Raw genomic sequence first — 16,387 nt, 5'->3', positions numbered from 1 at the left:
CACACAGAGGTTAAAGCACATACTTAACCATTACACAGCTTTTAATAGCAGAGCCTAACTTCAAACCCAGGCAATGGGACCATAGAGCCTGGCTGTTAAATTATGCAACCGTGATATGCCCAATTCTGTCGGAGGCCCCATGAGGGACACAGAGAAGTAAAGGGTGTTTTTCCTGACTTTCTAGAGCTTAGTTGGGTAGATCAGACAGTGAAATTGGCAAGTAGGAATACCTAGTAGCATGTATTCAGTTTCACCAAGTAGAGACTCAGGAATGGTTTTTGAAAGGCTAAAGACAACCAGTAATCTTAAAGATCATGCCACTAAATTAGGCCCTGGAGGCTAATGGTTGCATTGACTTGGTATGTCAATGCACATCAGGGGACCAAAGACCGTGGCTAAAGACCATTTCCAGTGTTCCTGGAAAGATGAATGATAGCCTGTTTGTCCCAGCAAGGTAGAGAACATCTGTTACCACTAGGAAGTAATGCTTTCTATAGAAATGAGGACCTCTAGTCTTGCAGGAGGGGTTACCAAAAACAAGGACCTTTGATAAAATTTCTATGCCCCTACTGTAATGCTTGGCCCAAATAACAGCTATAGGTGAACAGTGTGGGGTTCTTTGGATACTCAGTAACATCTCTGTGTGAATATGCAAAAGCTGATCAATGAATAAAAAAATCTTTAAAGTATGTTTTGGGATACTGTCTATTCTCAGTCTAATAGGGAAAGTGAGGCAGCTCACTAGATCCACAGAAATCTCGATGAGGAGAACTGGAATAGAGGAGTCTTCATGGAGGGGTGGAGCTGAGTACTCAAAGCATGGATTCCAGGAGATTGTGAAATATTGATCTAATACCCTTTTAAAATGACAGTTTCAAATACTTATTTTAACCTGGGACAACAGAACATAGATAACTGAGATTCCCACAGAATAGACAAATATTGTTTTAACCAAAAGTTTCTTTTCAATTTTAATTTTTAAATAGACACTCAGGGTTGCTGGCAAAATGACAAGAGGGTGAGTTTTTCATCTTCTTTGCCTCCTTTCCACCTTGGATGAAGGGTTTCCAAACAGGGAGGTGGCCCTGAAACAGGAAATGGGAGATAGGTAAAGGTAAAGAATGGGGAGGAGTTTGCAAGAAGTCTGTTTCCTTCATGGAGTGGTTACAGCAGCCCCTGAAGAATTGAGATCTGGCTGCATATTGGCCATCAATTGCTTGGAGGGAGCAGGGAATAAACATTGTTAAACATTTAAAGGGAGCTGCTACAAACAAGACAGCAGGGAGTGAGCAACTGGCTCATAAAGTAAATTGGACACAGGAAAAAATGATTTCGGGAATTAACATAGGCCTGAGGCTAAGGAAGAAGTAGGCCTAAGTGGGCCTAGCAATGCACATAAACAACAACCTTCATAAAGAGTAGAGTTGGAAGAGATGGTGAGTGAGTGATGTGTTATAGTCCGCCCAGAAAGAAAGCAGCTCAGATCTGGGACTCTACCCTTTCTCAGTTGGCAGGGCCATTTCTCAATTTCTATCATGATCTAGAGGTGGGAGGTGGGAGAGAGGAAAGAGCCGGTGATACTGAATTCCCTGGGCCAGGGAGGAATGTGCCTGCTCCCTGCCAAAGTTTTCTTCCAGCCCTCTCTTTCTTGCTCATTCTTTTCCTCTCTTTCTTTATTTCTATGTTAGTGCTACCAGGCCTGTCCAAGATACACAGTGGTACTTGTAAGTGTTGCCTACCCATTGTGTTATGGAGCTGAGAGATTACTGTTCTATGCCTAAAAATGAAATTCTTTCTGGAGCCATCTGATTCCATTGTCTTTGATTCTGTGCTGAATAAGGAGCCTTCTGATCTTCCATTTGGCTTTCTAGGTACATGCACCAGAAAGGAAATCCTTTCAAAAGAACACTGGGATGTAGAGAACAACCATGTCTTCTCATCTAGACTGCCATTTTTCTTTCTTCCAATTAGCATTATCATACACAGGTTGCCACACTCAACCTATTCATTGCTCTTTTTGTGTATATCCTCATGGAATCCCCAGTATGCAATGGTCTTCCCTTTTCTCTGCCCATCAAGTGTCATTGTAAGCCCTGGCTTCTTCATTATCTCCTATTCCTAACTTGATCCCACCACAACTGTCCCAGATGTTGCTGGGCACTAGGTTACATCCAAGGTCTCACTTTTCTGATGATGCCTTATATTGTCCTTTAATTATTTTCCATATGTATTTTCTTGTGTCCTCAGTATGGTTATGAGGTCTTTGAATGTTGAGATGTCTTAGTCTGCTCTTGTTTTTTCCTATGTTGTCTAACACAGTGCTGGACATACAGCAGAAAACAATTACATTTCCTATTGTCAAAATAAGAAATTGATGGTCTTTTATCAACTTGGCTCCCACAACTTGAGTCAAGGTGAGTTAATGTTCATGGGTCTTTATTTCCCATGTCTTGCTGAGTAGGTGGACTTTCTTTCTTTCTTTTTTTTTTAAAGATTTATTTATTTATGCATACAAGAGCTGGGGTACAGGCCAGAAGTGTGGGGGGTGAGAGGATTCACCAGAGACAGAATGGGGAACAGAACAGGCAGATTGACCGAAGTACACTGCTGACGGGAGCAGCGGGTGAGTCAGGAGAGGTCTGCTGCGCTATGTGGGTTGCTCCCTGGCCAGCTGGGGATTGAACTCATGCTGCAGAGCCTGTGGATAGCTTCATAGGTTGCGTCTTAACCCCTTGCACCACCAGGGAGGCCCAGTAGGTGGGCTTTCTAGGACTCTAAGGAGGGTTAGCCGAGAAGCTCTATAGGGAAATAACCTGGGATCCCAAACCTAGGACAGTCCCTGCCAGTAATTTTCACCATCCTATTGCTTTACAATGGAGACTCTTACTCAAAGGCCACAGATGTATCCTCATCTTTCTCCTACTTCCTCTTTTCATCTCCCTGGTGTTTTTCCTTTTCTAGACTGTACAGGGACCATGAACTATTAGGATGATGATAGTAAAGAAAAAGAAATTTTATAATGAGGATCAGAACTTTCAGATAATAATTCAGACTTTATGATATATTTGTTCTACTACAGGGGCCAAACAGGTAGTAGGCAACAGAAATGAAGACTTGGTATAGGTGCATATGTGTGATTTGGGTGAGTGAATGGTAGGAACTGGTAAACTGTAGAACATACACCCTCTCAAAGAGGATATCTGCTACTCATCTCCTTGCTATAAAATTGTTACAAGCATGAATGAGGGCCTAGTGTTGTGATTTTTTTCAACAGAAGGCAGGAATATGAATTTTGGGGCAGAATCTGTTAAAGTTGTAAATGTTGGCTAAAAAATGTAAAGATAGTGTACAGATCAAACCAGATCAAACCATATATATATATATGACCTTTGTGCTAACACATAAGTTGTGAGACTATGGAGGGATGGGAGAAGAAGCTGGACATTTATGTAGGAGCCAGATGATAAAAGGCTTCATATGCCATGTTGAGAAGTTAATGTTATTTGTTGGCCTTGGGAAGTCACTGAAGCCTTTTAATTAGGACAGTGGCATAGTCGAGCAAGTGTTTTACAAAGGTCACTGTGGGGAGTGGGTAAATGTATTGCTAAATGTTTAACAAACAGCTCTCCATAAAAAGAAATCTTTTTTTTAAAGATTTATTTATTTATTTATACAAGAACTGGGGTACAGGCCAGATGTGCTGGAGGGTGAGAGGATTCTTGGAGACAGAACAGGGAGCAGAACAGGCAGACTAAAGAAATACACTGCTGAGGGGAGCAGCGGGCGAGACAGGAGAGGTCTGCTTGCCATTTGGGACCCTCATGGGCCAGCTGGGATTGAACCGACACTGCAGAGGCTGCAGACAGCTTCACAGCATGGCGCTCAACCGCCTGCACCACCAGGGGAGGCCCAAAAAAAGAAATCTTGATTACTAGTGTTTACCAATTTCTGTGGCAGAAACACTCCCTTGGTGATCAATTTTAAGCTACCATTATGACATCACAGAGTCATGACATCACAGAAGCAGAGTTGGGCAGAGATGTATACAGCCAGCTCTTACCAACCAATATAAGCCAGCTAGTCCACTAAACCACTGGATTCACTTTCAGAAAGGTAAGACTAGTTAAAAGATATCATTTGTCCAGCTGAAGATATGGTAAGACCTTGAACTAGACAGTTATTTTAGAGATAGGCAGGAAAGAACAGATTTAAGATATTCTTTGGATGTGTCAGGTAGTACCAGAGGGAGAAGAAATCGAGGATGTTAGGTTTTGAATCACATGCCTGGTTGAATGGTGGTGTCACCAATTGAGATAATGAATACAGAGGGAAAAATAGATTTAGGGTTTAAAAAAGTTTAATTTTGGATATGTTGAGTTTGAAGTACCTATGGGGACAGTAGCAGGAAATTGTGTTATTCTAGTGTGAATCTTAAAGGAAAGGGGGGGGGGGTCAGGGCTGAAAATGTAGATGTGAGAATCTTCAACCTGCTGAGACCAAGAGAGTAGGTGGGATCAGTCTCTGCCTGCCCTGGCTCCCTGACAGTTGGGTCCACAGATATACCCCTAATACTCAGACCTTCCCCAGTTTGCAGGGCCTCTAAGGCTTGAGGTCGGAGGCCTCCAATTTCCAATTACTGGTAAATTGCAACAGGGCACTCCTTGTTCTGTTTGTTTGTTTTATAAATAAGACTTCTCCTTGGACCCTTAGTCTCAACTTTTGTACATGTAACTGACTGAATAGTCCGGGTATAATATATTTTTGGGATTATCCATACCTTTGATTGTGAGTTATTGTACAATTTTGTAAATTATAATGCAAATATTTCTTGTCTAGCATGATGGAATTGATTATTCCCTTGTGTGTCTATTTGCAAACTTTTTGGCATCTGTTTATAAATGTCTTTCAGCCTGTAACCAGGGGTCAGCAAACTTTTTCTGTAAGAGACTAGACAGTAAATATATTAGGATTTGTGGACCTTACAACTCTGCCACTGTAAAACAAAAACAACCTTAGGCGATATATAAATGAATGGGTTTAACTGTACTCCATATTATTTAAAAAAACACGTGATAGGCTGGATTTGGCTTGCAGGCTGTAGTTTGCAGACTCCTGGCTCCCTCACTAATTAATGAGTTCTTTACAACCTTTGACATGTGTTCATTTTAAATTTTTATGAGGATCATCATTTAACCTTTTTAAAAAATTATCTTTTAACAGTCATTTTGTGTTCAGACTGAGATCAGGTGGAAAATTCAATTTTATTCTTTTCTTATCAAGGTTTGCCTTCTCTTTGAACTCTCAAATTGTACTGAATGATTTCCATTAGAAATAATGATTTTTAAAAGGAAAAAAGGGTGGTAGGGAGGAGGGGAGTAAAGGGAAGGATGTCAATGCCAAGAAATGAGATTTGGTTCATATTATCTACAGCTATACTTCTAAAGAAACCTGGTGCATGAACTGACTTGATTGAATTTTAAAATTTGCAATGATGTTGGTTTAGGGCATGACCACTAAAGAAGTTATATTGCCTGTCTCTCCCTGGGGCTTTGTATTCAGGCCCTAATGAGTTTTGCTTCTGAATCTGTCCTCCATCTCCCTGTTGAAAAGCTAGCATTGTATTCTTGGGATCCTCTGATTAATGAGCATAGGACACAGTTGCTCAGCTCAGAGCTCATCACATAAAACACTTGCAGTACAGTGAAAAGTGTGAACTAACATCAGCTTCATATTTTCTGCTAAATTCCACTGCCTCAGGACACAACAGAAGAATAGCTGTGGCTCCTCCGTCCCCACTCTCAGGACTAGTCAGAGTTTTTACAGGGTTATTGCTCTCAAGAGGCCCAAATAATACATCATTTCCATTAACCTCATCACTGGACACATTCTGCTAATTGGAAAGTTTCTGAATCCCATTGTTGCCAGTCTTATGGGCCTTGCTGGAGTTTATCACAGGCTTCTGAAATTAAACCCCTCATTTGTAACTAATAGGCAGACCTTTATCAGAAGCCACTTCATGCATACCCACAGCACTATCTTGTCATAGGCCAAACCTCTTGGATTTTCTCACACAGCTGGTCTGCTAGTATTATTTTGGAAATGAATCTCTCTTCTTGTGCCTGGATTTAGTGAAATTGCAATACTTCTTTTTCTACCTGCTGGGTTCCCTTCTCCCCACCCTAATGTGCCAGATAAAATCAATGTTCAATCTTTTTTTGGGCAGTCTTTTTGTTCAATCTCTTTGGGCAGGATTGTTGGAAATGAAATTTCATTTCTCTATATTACTTAGAAATGAGCACCAGCATCTAATCCCATCACATTGTCAGCCACCCACTGTGCCTTACTTATAGGTCAGTTAGCTAGTAGTGAATATATATGAAAGACTTTGCAGCAGCCATTGATGACATATGGGAAATAATAAATAATCTGTTTCCCAGATTCTAATGAAAGCAGAATCATTGGAATTAGGATCTGCTGGATCATCTCAGCTGATTTCAAGGTCCAAGTGTATATAATTTACATTGGAAGATTAAAATGGACAAAACTTATTTGGGGATAATGGCACAGAACCCACCTGGTGTATATAAAAATCAATAATGTAACAAAGGTCTAGCATTCACCTGAGTAGCAGGGGTAAAAATAATACTAAATAATACTAGTGGCTACTGGTTTTCATAAGTCAGGCACCATTCTGGAATATCTCACCATGGTATAATAATTATCTCCATTTTATACCTGAGAAAACTCATTAGTTAAGTCCCCTGCCCCAGGTCACTTAGCTAGGAAGTAGTGTCCAGAACCTGAACCCAGGCAGTTTGGCTCCAAAGCCTGTGCTGTTAACCACTATACTACTCCACCCCAGTTTAGCAGAGACCTGTTTTGCAGGTTTTATTGGATGTTAACCTCTTCAACTAATGTTCTTCCTTCAGCCCAGATAAACATTATATAGAAATGCTCAAGGCTTGGGCCTCCCTGGTGGCACAGCGGATTGAGCACAGTGCTGTGAAGCTGTCTGCAGCCTCTGCAGTACGGGTTTGATTCCCGGCCGGCCAGGGAGATACCCACATGGCGTGGCAGACCTCTCCTGTCTTGCCCGCTGCTCCTCTCAGCAGTGTATTTTGGTCAGTCTGCCTGTTCTGTTCCCCACTCTGTCTCTGGTGAATCCTCTCACCCTCCCGTGCCTCTGATCTGTACCCCAGTTCTTACAGAAATAAAATAATAAAAATCTTTAAAAAAATTGCTCAAAGCTTGGAACCCACAAAACTTTTCTTGATTTTTCATCAGATGGAGATTCTTAATTTTTGAAAGACAGAAGCTAAGTCTATAAGAAAATAATACATGACTAACTCTATAGGTTGTAAATGTTTATGATTTCAGGGTTGTAGTTAGAAGAAACCTGGAAAGAACTTTTTCTCAAATTTAGATTGTCACAAAGGGTTAACTGAACCATCCCATACATTTTTCTTTGCAAAAGAGGGATATAATGAGTGATGGGGGCCATCGGCGCCAAAGTAAGGTGAGTTTTGGAATGGATATTAGAAATGAAGGAAGAGGTAAAAATAAGCCAAGGTTGGAAGGGCATAACATGTGTGTATGGGAATTTGGGGAGCCAGTCCTCTGTATATAGTTAAGATATGACATTTCTCAGGGGATTGTGAAAATGATGCAACAAGTCAAAAGATAAGTAAAAGCGAAGGTATGGGTTATTTTGGATGTAGGGCAAATGTCAGAAATGAGAGTCTTAGTCTGTCAGTTTGAGACTATAGTTAGTTTGTCAGGTAGCCCTATGGTGGAGCTTGATACAATTAGCACTTTAGGGAGGTCATTGTTCTTGGTTCTTTTTTTTATAGCCACCATGTGATTTTTAAATTAAATTTTTTTGTAGATTGCTTTACTGGAAAGAGAATGCTGCTAAGCCGATTTCAAGTTTTTCATGTCACTGCTCATCAAGTGACTAGTGTGAATTTGGGTAGGCATGATAAAGTTTTCTGGATACGACTGAGAACTCAGATGCAAAAACCTTCCTGACCCAACTAGGGTCCAGGACCATGTGAAGGTTGGGGTAACCAGATTGGCATCAGTTGTACCATAGGATTTGATACATACAGCCCTTTATTATTTTGATTTTTTTTCTAGTGGGCAGTGATCTTAATAGGAGCACTTTTGCCAGCAAAACAAAATCAGGAGGAAAAAATAAGAGGGATTTTCATGCAAAAAAAAAAAAAAAAAAAAGAGGAGCTCACAACCTTTATTTTGTTTTAAGTTGTTCATAGCCATGCAAATGAAAAATATGATTGTTGTCAGACAATTGAAAATTGGTAGCTATAATCAGGAGTCCCAGCTTAGGCCTAGAAGAGTTTGGGTGATAAAAATTAAGTTCAGTTCATTCTCAGAGTATAAAAGAAAGTTAGAAAAGCATAATAGTTCTCAAAAGCATTCAGTATAGACCTGAATAAAGAAAATGGCTTAAAATCGATGTGTGATATGTAAGAGATCTTTTTGAAAGATTTTATGGAAAACAGACTGGAAATCTAGAAGTAAAATCATGTTAAATGGTATCAAGATCACTCCCTTTGCCAATAATGATTTTCATTTCATGCTCCATACACATACCAAAAGATGCTTTGTTTTAAAATTGCTCAGTTTATTTGATTAGAAGACAAAGCTTGAAAGAGGAGATTGTCACATTCATCAAATGATTATTGAGCCCCCCATTCCTGCTTCTGTCCATTATCCACAACTCAGCTGAGCCTGCAGCTGGCACTAGTTTCCAGAGGTAGAATGCTACAACTAACAGCTGCTTTACATGTGAGGACAGTCCTTGGGTGGGGAGTTAATTTCTTTTTTATATGATGGTCCTTGATCTTTTCAGTAAAGACTATTAGGTTGTAAATTCTCTTCCATTTTCCAAATCTTCAATTGTGGCAAAATATCTGTAGCATTGAATTTTGCATTTATGGCCCTGTGGACTGTTATCACACAGAGGCATTTGGTGTATACTTAAAGTGCAGTGAAAAGTAGGGGACTGTTATATAGTATAGTTTAGAGTTTACACAAACTCAGAGTTAGGAGAAGAAAAATGGGCTTACTATATACTTAAAAATGCACTAGGAACTTTACAAAGCAAGCACTTAATGTGTGTTATCTCATTTATGGGGTAGGAACAGCCACTTTTTGTGTTTTATAAATAAGGAAACAGCTCAGAAAGGTTAAGTCACTTGTCTAAGGTTACACAGCTACCAAATGGAGAATCTAGGGCTTTAATTCAAGCAGTTTGGATTCAGAGTCTGGGGTGTTAACAAGCATACAATATAGAATCAAGGCGATCAGATGGAATAATGGGTGTTTGGTATTAAAAGCAGCCTAGATTTGCTAATAGTGGATAAGAGAAATGTTCCTCAATATGTGGGTGGAACCCTGTAGCTGGAGAGGTCTAGGCAGCAGGTGGTTGGTATTGTAGAGGTCCAGCAACATGAATGGGGATAATGGGTGAGATATAAGACAGGGGTATTCAGTTACTGGCATTGGTCCAGTGTATTTCAATCTTGGCATTCTAGACAATTTGGCCCAGATGTTTTGTGGTGGAAGCTATGTTGTTCATTGTAGAATATTTAGTAGCATTCCTCGCCTCAATACCAGTACCATCCTGTCCTTTTGTGTCACAGACAAAAATATCTCTAGACATTGACAAATGTCCCCCTGGCAGGCCATTATGGAGATCACCTTTCCACGGTCTGCCTCTATGGTTTTATTATGCTCAACCACTTGAAAAGGAGTCAGGGCACATGCATCTCATTGCAATAAGAAAGTTAGGGCCCTGGAGTATCACAGGAATGGAAACTCTGAGTTACAGATCTTCTAGGCAAACAGAAGGCAAACCTAAAATGACTGCCGTTAATGGCAGGGAACATATTTTATTGGTTGGCATTGTTGGTCACACTTTCTGGGAATTTTGTATTTAGGTATCTTCTGCTTCAACTTCACACCTAGGACTTCTGAGTGACTTTTCTACCCACAAAACAAGGAACTCCTCCCTTTACAGCCAAGCTTGCCTGGGGTTGGGGAACCTTTGAGAAAATGTGAGCCTGGACAATGCTGTGAAGTTTAAGTTCACTTAGCACAGACATTTCGGGGAGACTCATTTCAGGAATATTTCTTTCTTTAGTAGAAAAACAGGATTCAAAAGTCTCTGGTGGTTCTGATAGCATACATTATGATGAGTTGTTGATTTTTCAGTACTCAAATGGCCACGATTAAATTACTGGGTCATAATGATAAATGAATTACATTTTTATTTTTTTTTTTTTTTTTTTTTTTTTTTTAAAGATTTATTTATTTATGCATGCAAGAGCTGGGGTACAGGCCAGAGGTGTGGGGTGTGAGAGGATTCACCAGAGTGAATTCACAGAGTGGGGAACAGAACAGGCAGACTGACTGAAACACACTGCTGAGGGGAGCAGCGGGTGAGACAGGAGAGGTCTGCTGGGCCATGTGGGTTCCTCCCTGGCCTGGCCGGGGATTGAACTCATGCTGCAGTGGCTGCCGACAGCTTTATAGATTGCATCTTAAGCCCTTGCACCACCAAGGAGGCCCTAGAGTGTGGTTTTAAAAGCACTAAAGACACTAGCTCATTAGGATCTGAATTACATTTTTAAATGATGTAACTTATGGTTGATGGAGAAAGTAGCTTAAGTTATTTGTGATTGAACCTATGGCTATAATGTTTGAACCTATGGCTATAATGTTGACATCATCCACTGCAAGCAAGTTCTTTCCAAATACAGTCTTTGACAAGCAAAGGTTTACTAATAACCATATAGTACTGCACTTACTCATGTATTTTTCTCTACCACATTTTGAGAGGAAAAACTTAAGGAAAATGCCATATTTTCTTTTTCTGTCTGACATTACTTTTACTTTTACTGCTTTTTACTGGCAGCTCCATTGTCCACAGTGCCTTTTCAAGCAGAGTAATTTTTTTTCTTGTCAAACAGACCAAATATTAAAGGAAAGGAATAAGACTTTGGTTGCCTGTGGTTGGAGATGGGAGAAGGGAGAGCTACTAACCTGACTGCTGCCATCTCTTGCTTGTCTCCCAGTGCTCCCAGGCTAAGGAGAGTTGGTGCTGATCACTATTAAATTAGGAAAATATCAGCTGCCTTTCCTTAGTTCCCTGAAGTCAAACATTCCCCAAACCTGAAACTTGCAAAGGTAAAGACATTTTAAATATCAGGATGCTTACTTGCAAAACATTCCCCTCTCTCCGAAAGACACATATAACCAGACATTTGCTAGCTTCAATGAAATCTCATTCTGTAGCTCCTTTACAGAAATGTGGGCTAAAGCTAATGAATAGGAGGCCTTAGAAAGGACTGGGGTTCCAAATTAAATTCACTTCTGCTTAATATTCTCCTTCATTTTCAGTTATTAGCAGATAAAAAATCCTGAATTGAAGAAAAGTTGCAAGAGTGGGCCTGATGGAGGCCCCAAATGTTTAATTATTCCATCCCCAGTTTCTAGTGAGGGAGGTAAAAGCACCCAATTTGTAGAGAACTCAGTAGATGCAGGGGATAATTTGCCTAAAACTGCAACAAAGGTGATCAGGTATCCATGGAGAAGGCTTAGCTTCCAGCAAACTCTTCTTCATCTGTGATCTCATAATACTATTCATCCATAAACTTGAGACTCCCTGGAGGCAGCAGATATACATTTGAGAATTTGAGGCAACTGACACTTGCACAGAATTGCTTTGGGACTTTTTCTATCCCTGCCAAGGCTGTATTCCATCAAATTAACACTGGGATGTTTAACTCTTTCAGAGGCTAAAGGTTAAAACCCCTTGGATTGATTGTAGAGGCAGAAGAATGAACTAGAGTGCCACTATGTTCCATTTAATCCTGATGATTCTAAGATTAAGTGGACCACTGCCAAACAGATATCCACCAGAACATCATGGGTTTTATTCTAGAAATGTATCAATAACATCACTGCCTGTGGAGTTATTAGTGAACTCCCCCATGGTTTTTATGTATACTAGGGCATTCTATTCTTGCTTCTCTACTAAACTAATTATGTGTCAAGCACAGTACCTATTTTAAGTGGGGTTTTAGCCTCTCTACTAAACTAATTATGTGTCAGGCACAGTACCTATTTTATGTGGGGTTTTAAAGTAGTTTTAGAATGATTTCAAAACATTGCTCATTTCCTCACAGCATCCCTCAGATTTAGTATTTAGTTTTATCCCCTTGTTTTTCACTGTTAAGAGGTTAAACCACAAAGAAGTCAAGTAATACGTCTAGGCCTACATAACAGTTGAGGGATGAAATCAACAGGAAAATTCCATTTTCACACATTGGACATATCCTGCACCACAGCTGATATACATTTTGGAAGACTGTTGTTGGAAGAGATGTCAGAGCTGACATAGCCCAACCTCATAATAGATGTTTGTATAATTCATTTGACAACACTCCTGTCCAATGGCTACTTTGCCTCTGCTCAAACATGTCCTGTGATGATATGCCATTCCATTTCTCTCAACTGCTGACATCATGGTTTTGAAATTATGTGGCCACCTTTCCTTTTTCCCCCCATCAAATACTACTCAACACCTCTGGGCTGCTCTCTCTACTAAGGAGCTCTATTAAGAGCCAACATCTAGTTCTTTGTGCCCAGGAGTGACACACCCTTGAGGTGACTTTCCAGGAGACAGTTGCCCAGATCAAGGCTTATGTAGTCTTCCTGGAAGGCATCACCTTGGAAGATCAAGTCGTCCTCATGGCAGGCATACCTTTGGAGACTGAAGCTACCATTTACCTGTATGGGATGAAGGTCCTGATCACTCTGGGAGTAACTGGCCACATGCTTAGAGGTAAGGTCCATAGTACCCTGGCCTACGCTGGGAGTGTGAGAAGCCAAACTCCCAGATAGGCCCAGAATTTGGGAAAGGAGTAGGGAGAGAAGGAGGAGATAGTGATAGGCTGTGTCAAGTGGTGGATATTGTACTGTTGTTTCATCAGTGTTATATCCACCTTTGGCAGGAAGAAACCTACCAATGCTAAGTCCGTTGTGATACTGGCTGGGTTTCTCTAATAAAGCCACTTGGTCCAGTCAAAACAAACAAATAAAAAACAAAACAAACCAAAGAATGCTTTCTCACTAGATGCTTGGATCAAGGTGTCACAAGAAGATTTCAACCTGGTTCCAAAGAAGGAGTTCAGGATGGGGAATGCTAGCTCAGTGTTCATCTTAGGCCATACTGTTCTGTCTTGCTACTGGGTTGTCCTCTAATCCTGAAGACCAGCGGGGATGGAAATGACCCCACCAGTTGAATCACTTAATCGAATTTGTGAATTCAGTCTTCTGCATAGGCAGTTAAATGAAAAAGTAGTGGAATGACTAAAGGATGATTCCTAGTTAAAGATAGCCTAGCTCATTTAAGTGTCTTCCCTTGAATAAGATCTATTGCATTCTCTTCCAAATAAGTTCCAAGATCCAGAGAATACTTTCCATTGTGCTCAGACAAGCAATTACCCAGAAAATTTTTGCACTGACAGGAAAATATGTAAATTTAACTTGTCCTGCTTTCTGGTTTGCAAGTGGGAACCAGCTAATTTAGAAATCATAGAATTTTGATTTAAATAATAGAGACATTAACACTGGAAGAGAGAAATGAGGTTCCTGATAGGGAAGGCAGAAAAATAATGACATGAAGGCTAAGCCAGGGCTCACCACTGTATACCCTCTTTGTATTACAGGGCAAGGGCATTTGGTTAGCAAAGATGTATATTATGACCATGTCTGCATCATGGGTGAATGTTTCAGATCTGATGCCAGGGACTGTTGACTACAAACTGAATATGTTTGGTTATAGACACAAATAAGTTTTGGTTTTGGTGGACATATTTTAATGCTCTCCTGTTTATACTGCACTAACCTGGAGTCAAAGATACTGTTAATTAGACACTCATGTGGCTTTTTACCTTGGGTCTCCAGATCCCTGTCATCCAACAAGAGAGCTTTGTTTCATGGGGTGATGTGAGTCTTTGGAGGCACCATAGAAGTCAGAAATTGCACTGTGGCTTTTGTTAAAAGCAGTATCAGTTCCTTAAAATAACAAACCTCTGATTAAAAGAAGGTTTTTATATCTTTAGAATGTCTTTTCTCTCTACTAACAGCGAAATAGAGGAAAATGTTTAGCCTGTAAGAAAAAGAATTCAGGTTAGATTCCAGGAAGACAGTTGATGATGCTAGATTTCAGAATGGGCAACTATAGGGTGTTGTAGAATTCACTCTGAGTGACTTTCAAGATAGAACTTAATTTTAATGTATTATAGTAATATTCAATTGGAAGTCAGAAGTGATGTATCTTGCTTCTATTATGAAAGACACTCTGTTGAGCCTGGACAAATCACTTGCCCTCTGTGAGTCTCGCTGCTCCTATCTACAAAATGAAGAGGAGGTAGACTAGACAATCTTTAAAGGTTTGATATTCTATTAGTTTCACTCATTCAAAATACTGTTTATGGTGTCTATGCCATGCTCCAAAAACCTTTCTAGGCACTGGGGATTCAAGAATGAATAAAATAGTGAAAGCCTCTCTCTAGAGAGGTCACATAAGCACCAACAATTATACATGTATGTCAGGTGGTGATAAGTACTGTGAAGAATTATGAACATGGTAAAGGGGTAGGAAGCAACGGAAGGGACATGTGATTTTTTTATTGGGAGTTCAAGGAAGAACTTGATAAGGTAGCATTGGAGCTACCTAAATGAAGCATCGAACATATCTAAGTAAAGGGAGTCAGTAGTGCACATACTTGGATGACGAATATTTCAGGCAAAGGCACTGAGGCAAAGCAATTCTTTTAAGAGGTATGACTGGAGTAGATTGAATGAGGGGGAGAGTGGTAGGAGATGAGAGTAAAGAGATACAAGAGGGCCAGCTCATAGAAGACCTTAAAGACACTGGAAAAGGCATTGGAAGATTTTGAGCAGAGTGATATAGCTTGACTTGAGTTTTTTAAAATTTGACTAATGATGCTGGGAAGAGACAAATTATGAGGGACTAAGAGGGAAAGCATGGAAATCAGTTAAGAGGCTACTGTAATTGTCCAGGTAAGAGAGAATAATGGCTTGGATAGGACGATATGGTAGGGTTGTGTAGAATGATTCAAGTTGTAAGGCTCTTGTCATGGACATCTCATCATCTATTCTTTGAGACCCTTCCAGACATAATGAGTCTATAATCGCAGATCATATACATTAAACATGACTAAAGCTTTATTTATACCCTTTGTGTGTCCCCAAGCTTACTAGCACTTCTCAAATCAAGGTAGGAAAAAATAACCTACATAACAGACAATTAAGATTGCTGGTAGCATCAGTCTAGAGAGGGCTTCTTCTTTTTTGAGTTTGTTAAGTTCTATTTTGAAGCTAAATGTTAAGTTCTAGTTTGAAGCTAGTGTTTTATTGACTTCTGGACAAAAAGAAGCTAAAATCCTCTACAGTATCAAGAAATCTTTCTGACATATTAGTCAGGGTTGCCTGAGCATCCTATTTTGATGCTGGTATTGGACTTCCTTAGTGGCCCAAACACATTCTTAATCATATGTCAGTATGATATTGAATAAAGTAAGAATTTGGAAACTATCCTATATATCTGACCAATGTAGACTATTTGGAGAGTATAGACCAGAAGTAGTATAGGTATGTCTTATCACCCATTTTCTCCCTCTTATATGTTTCCTCCCTATTAAGGACATCAAGGAACATGCTTTCCTATATAATTAGATACTTACTATCTTTTTGAAATAGCAGTTCTGCTGTCAATGAAGTCAGGGTAAAGAATGGATTAAATCGGTTTTTGGTATTGCCTGGGTGTTAGAATTCATTTCTCTGCCAAATACCAACCTTTCTTCCTGTTTCTGTCTCCTTTCTAACTTTTCTTGTACTTGAGGTGGAGGCCTGTTTGATCCTCTCCTTCTGGAAACTAGCTGTTACAGTCACATAGATTTTCCTTCCTTTGAATAAAGGTACTTGAGTACTTAACTGGAAATTTGAAAATAAAGGAATGATTAAGCAGGAATTGCTTTCATCCAGGCTCTCTTATACGAGAGAGAAACTAAGATGCTTTAAGCATCACTTAAATTATGTACTTTTAGCAGAAAAGTTAAAGATCTGTAATACAATTGGTTTTGCCTTTTGCTCCAGACTTGCTGTAAAACTTTGGGTAAATCACTGTTCTCTAATAAAACAAGGTGAAAAATATTAAAGAATGAATAAAGTGCTAATGCCCTTAATAAACAGAGTTTCAACAAAACAGTAAGAAAAAGGTAAAGACTATAGTAGAGAAGTGGGTAAAAAATAAAGTTGTTAAAAAAAAGTT

The 16,387-nt window shown here is 39.7% G+C and overlaps 1 protein-coding gene across 1 annotated transcript in view; it reads right to left on the bottom strand.

Annotated features, from left to right (window-relative positions):
• TRPC5 (transient receptor potential cation channel subfamily C member 5) overlaps positions 1-16,387 on the bottom strand; it is a 237,405-nt gene that overhangs the window by 95,860 nt on the left and 125,158 nt on the right. The window lies entirely within an intron of this gene.

The sequence above is a fragment of the Talpa occidentalis genome, unplaced genomic scaffold (genome assembly GCF_014898055.3).
Source record: "Talpa occidentalis isolate TD23 unplaced genomic scaffold, MPIMG_talOcc4v2.1 talOcc4.15, whole genome shotgun sequence".
Taxonomy (NCBI): Eukaryota; Metazoa; Chordata; class Mammalia; order Eulipotyphla; family Talpidae; genus Talpa; species Talpa occidentalis.
This window is presented reverse-complemented; position numbering and strand designations above follow the sequence as displayed.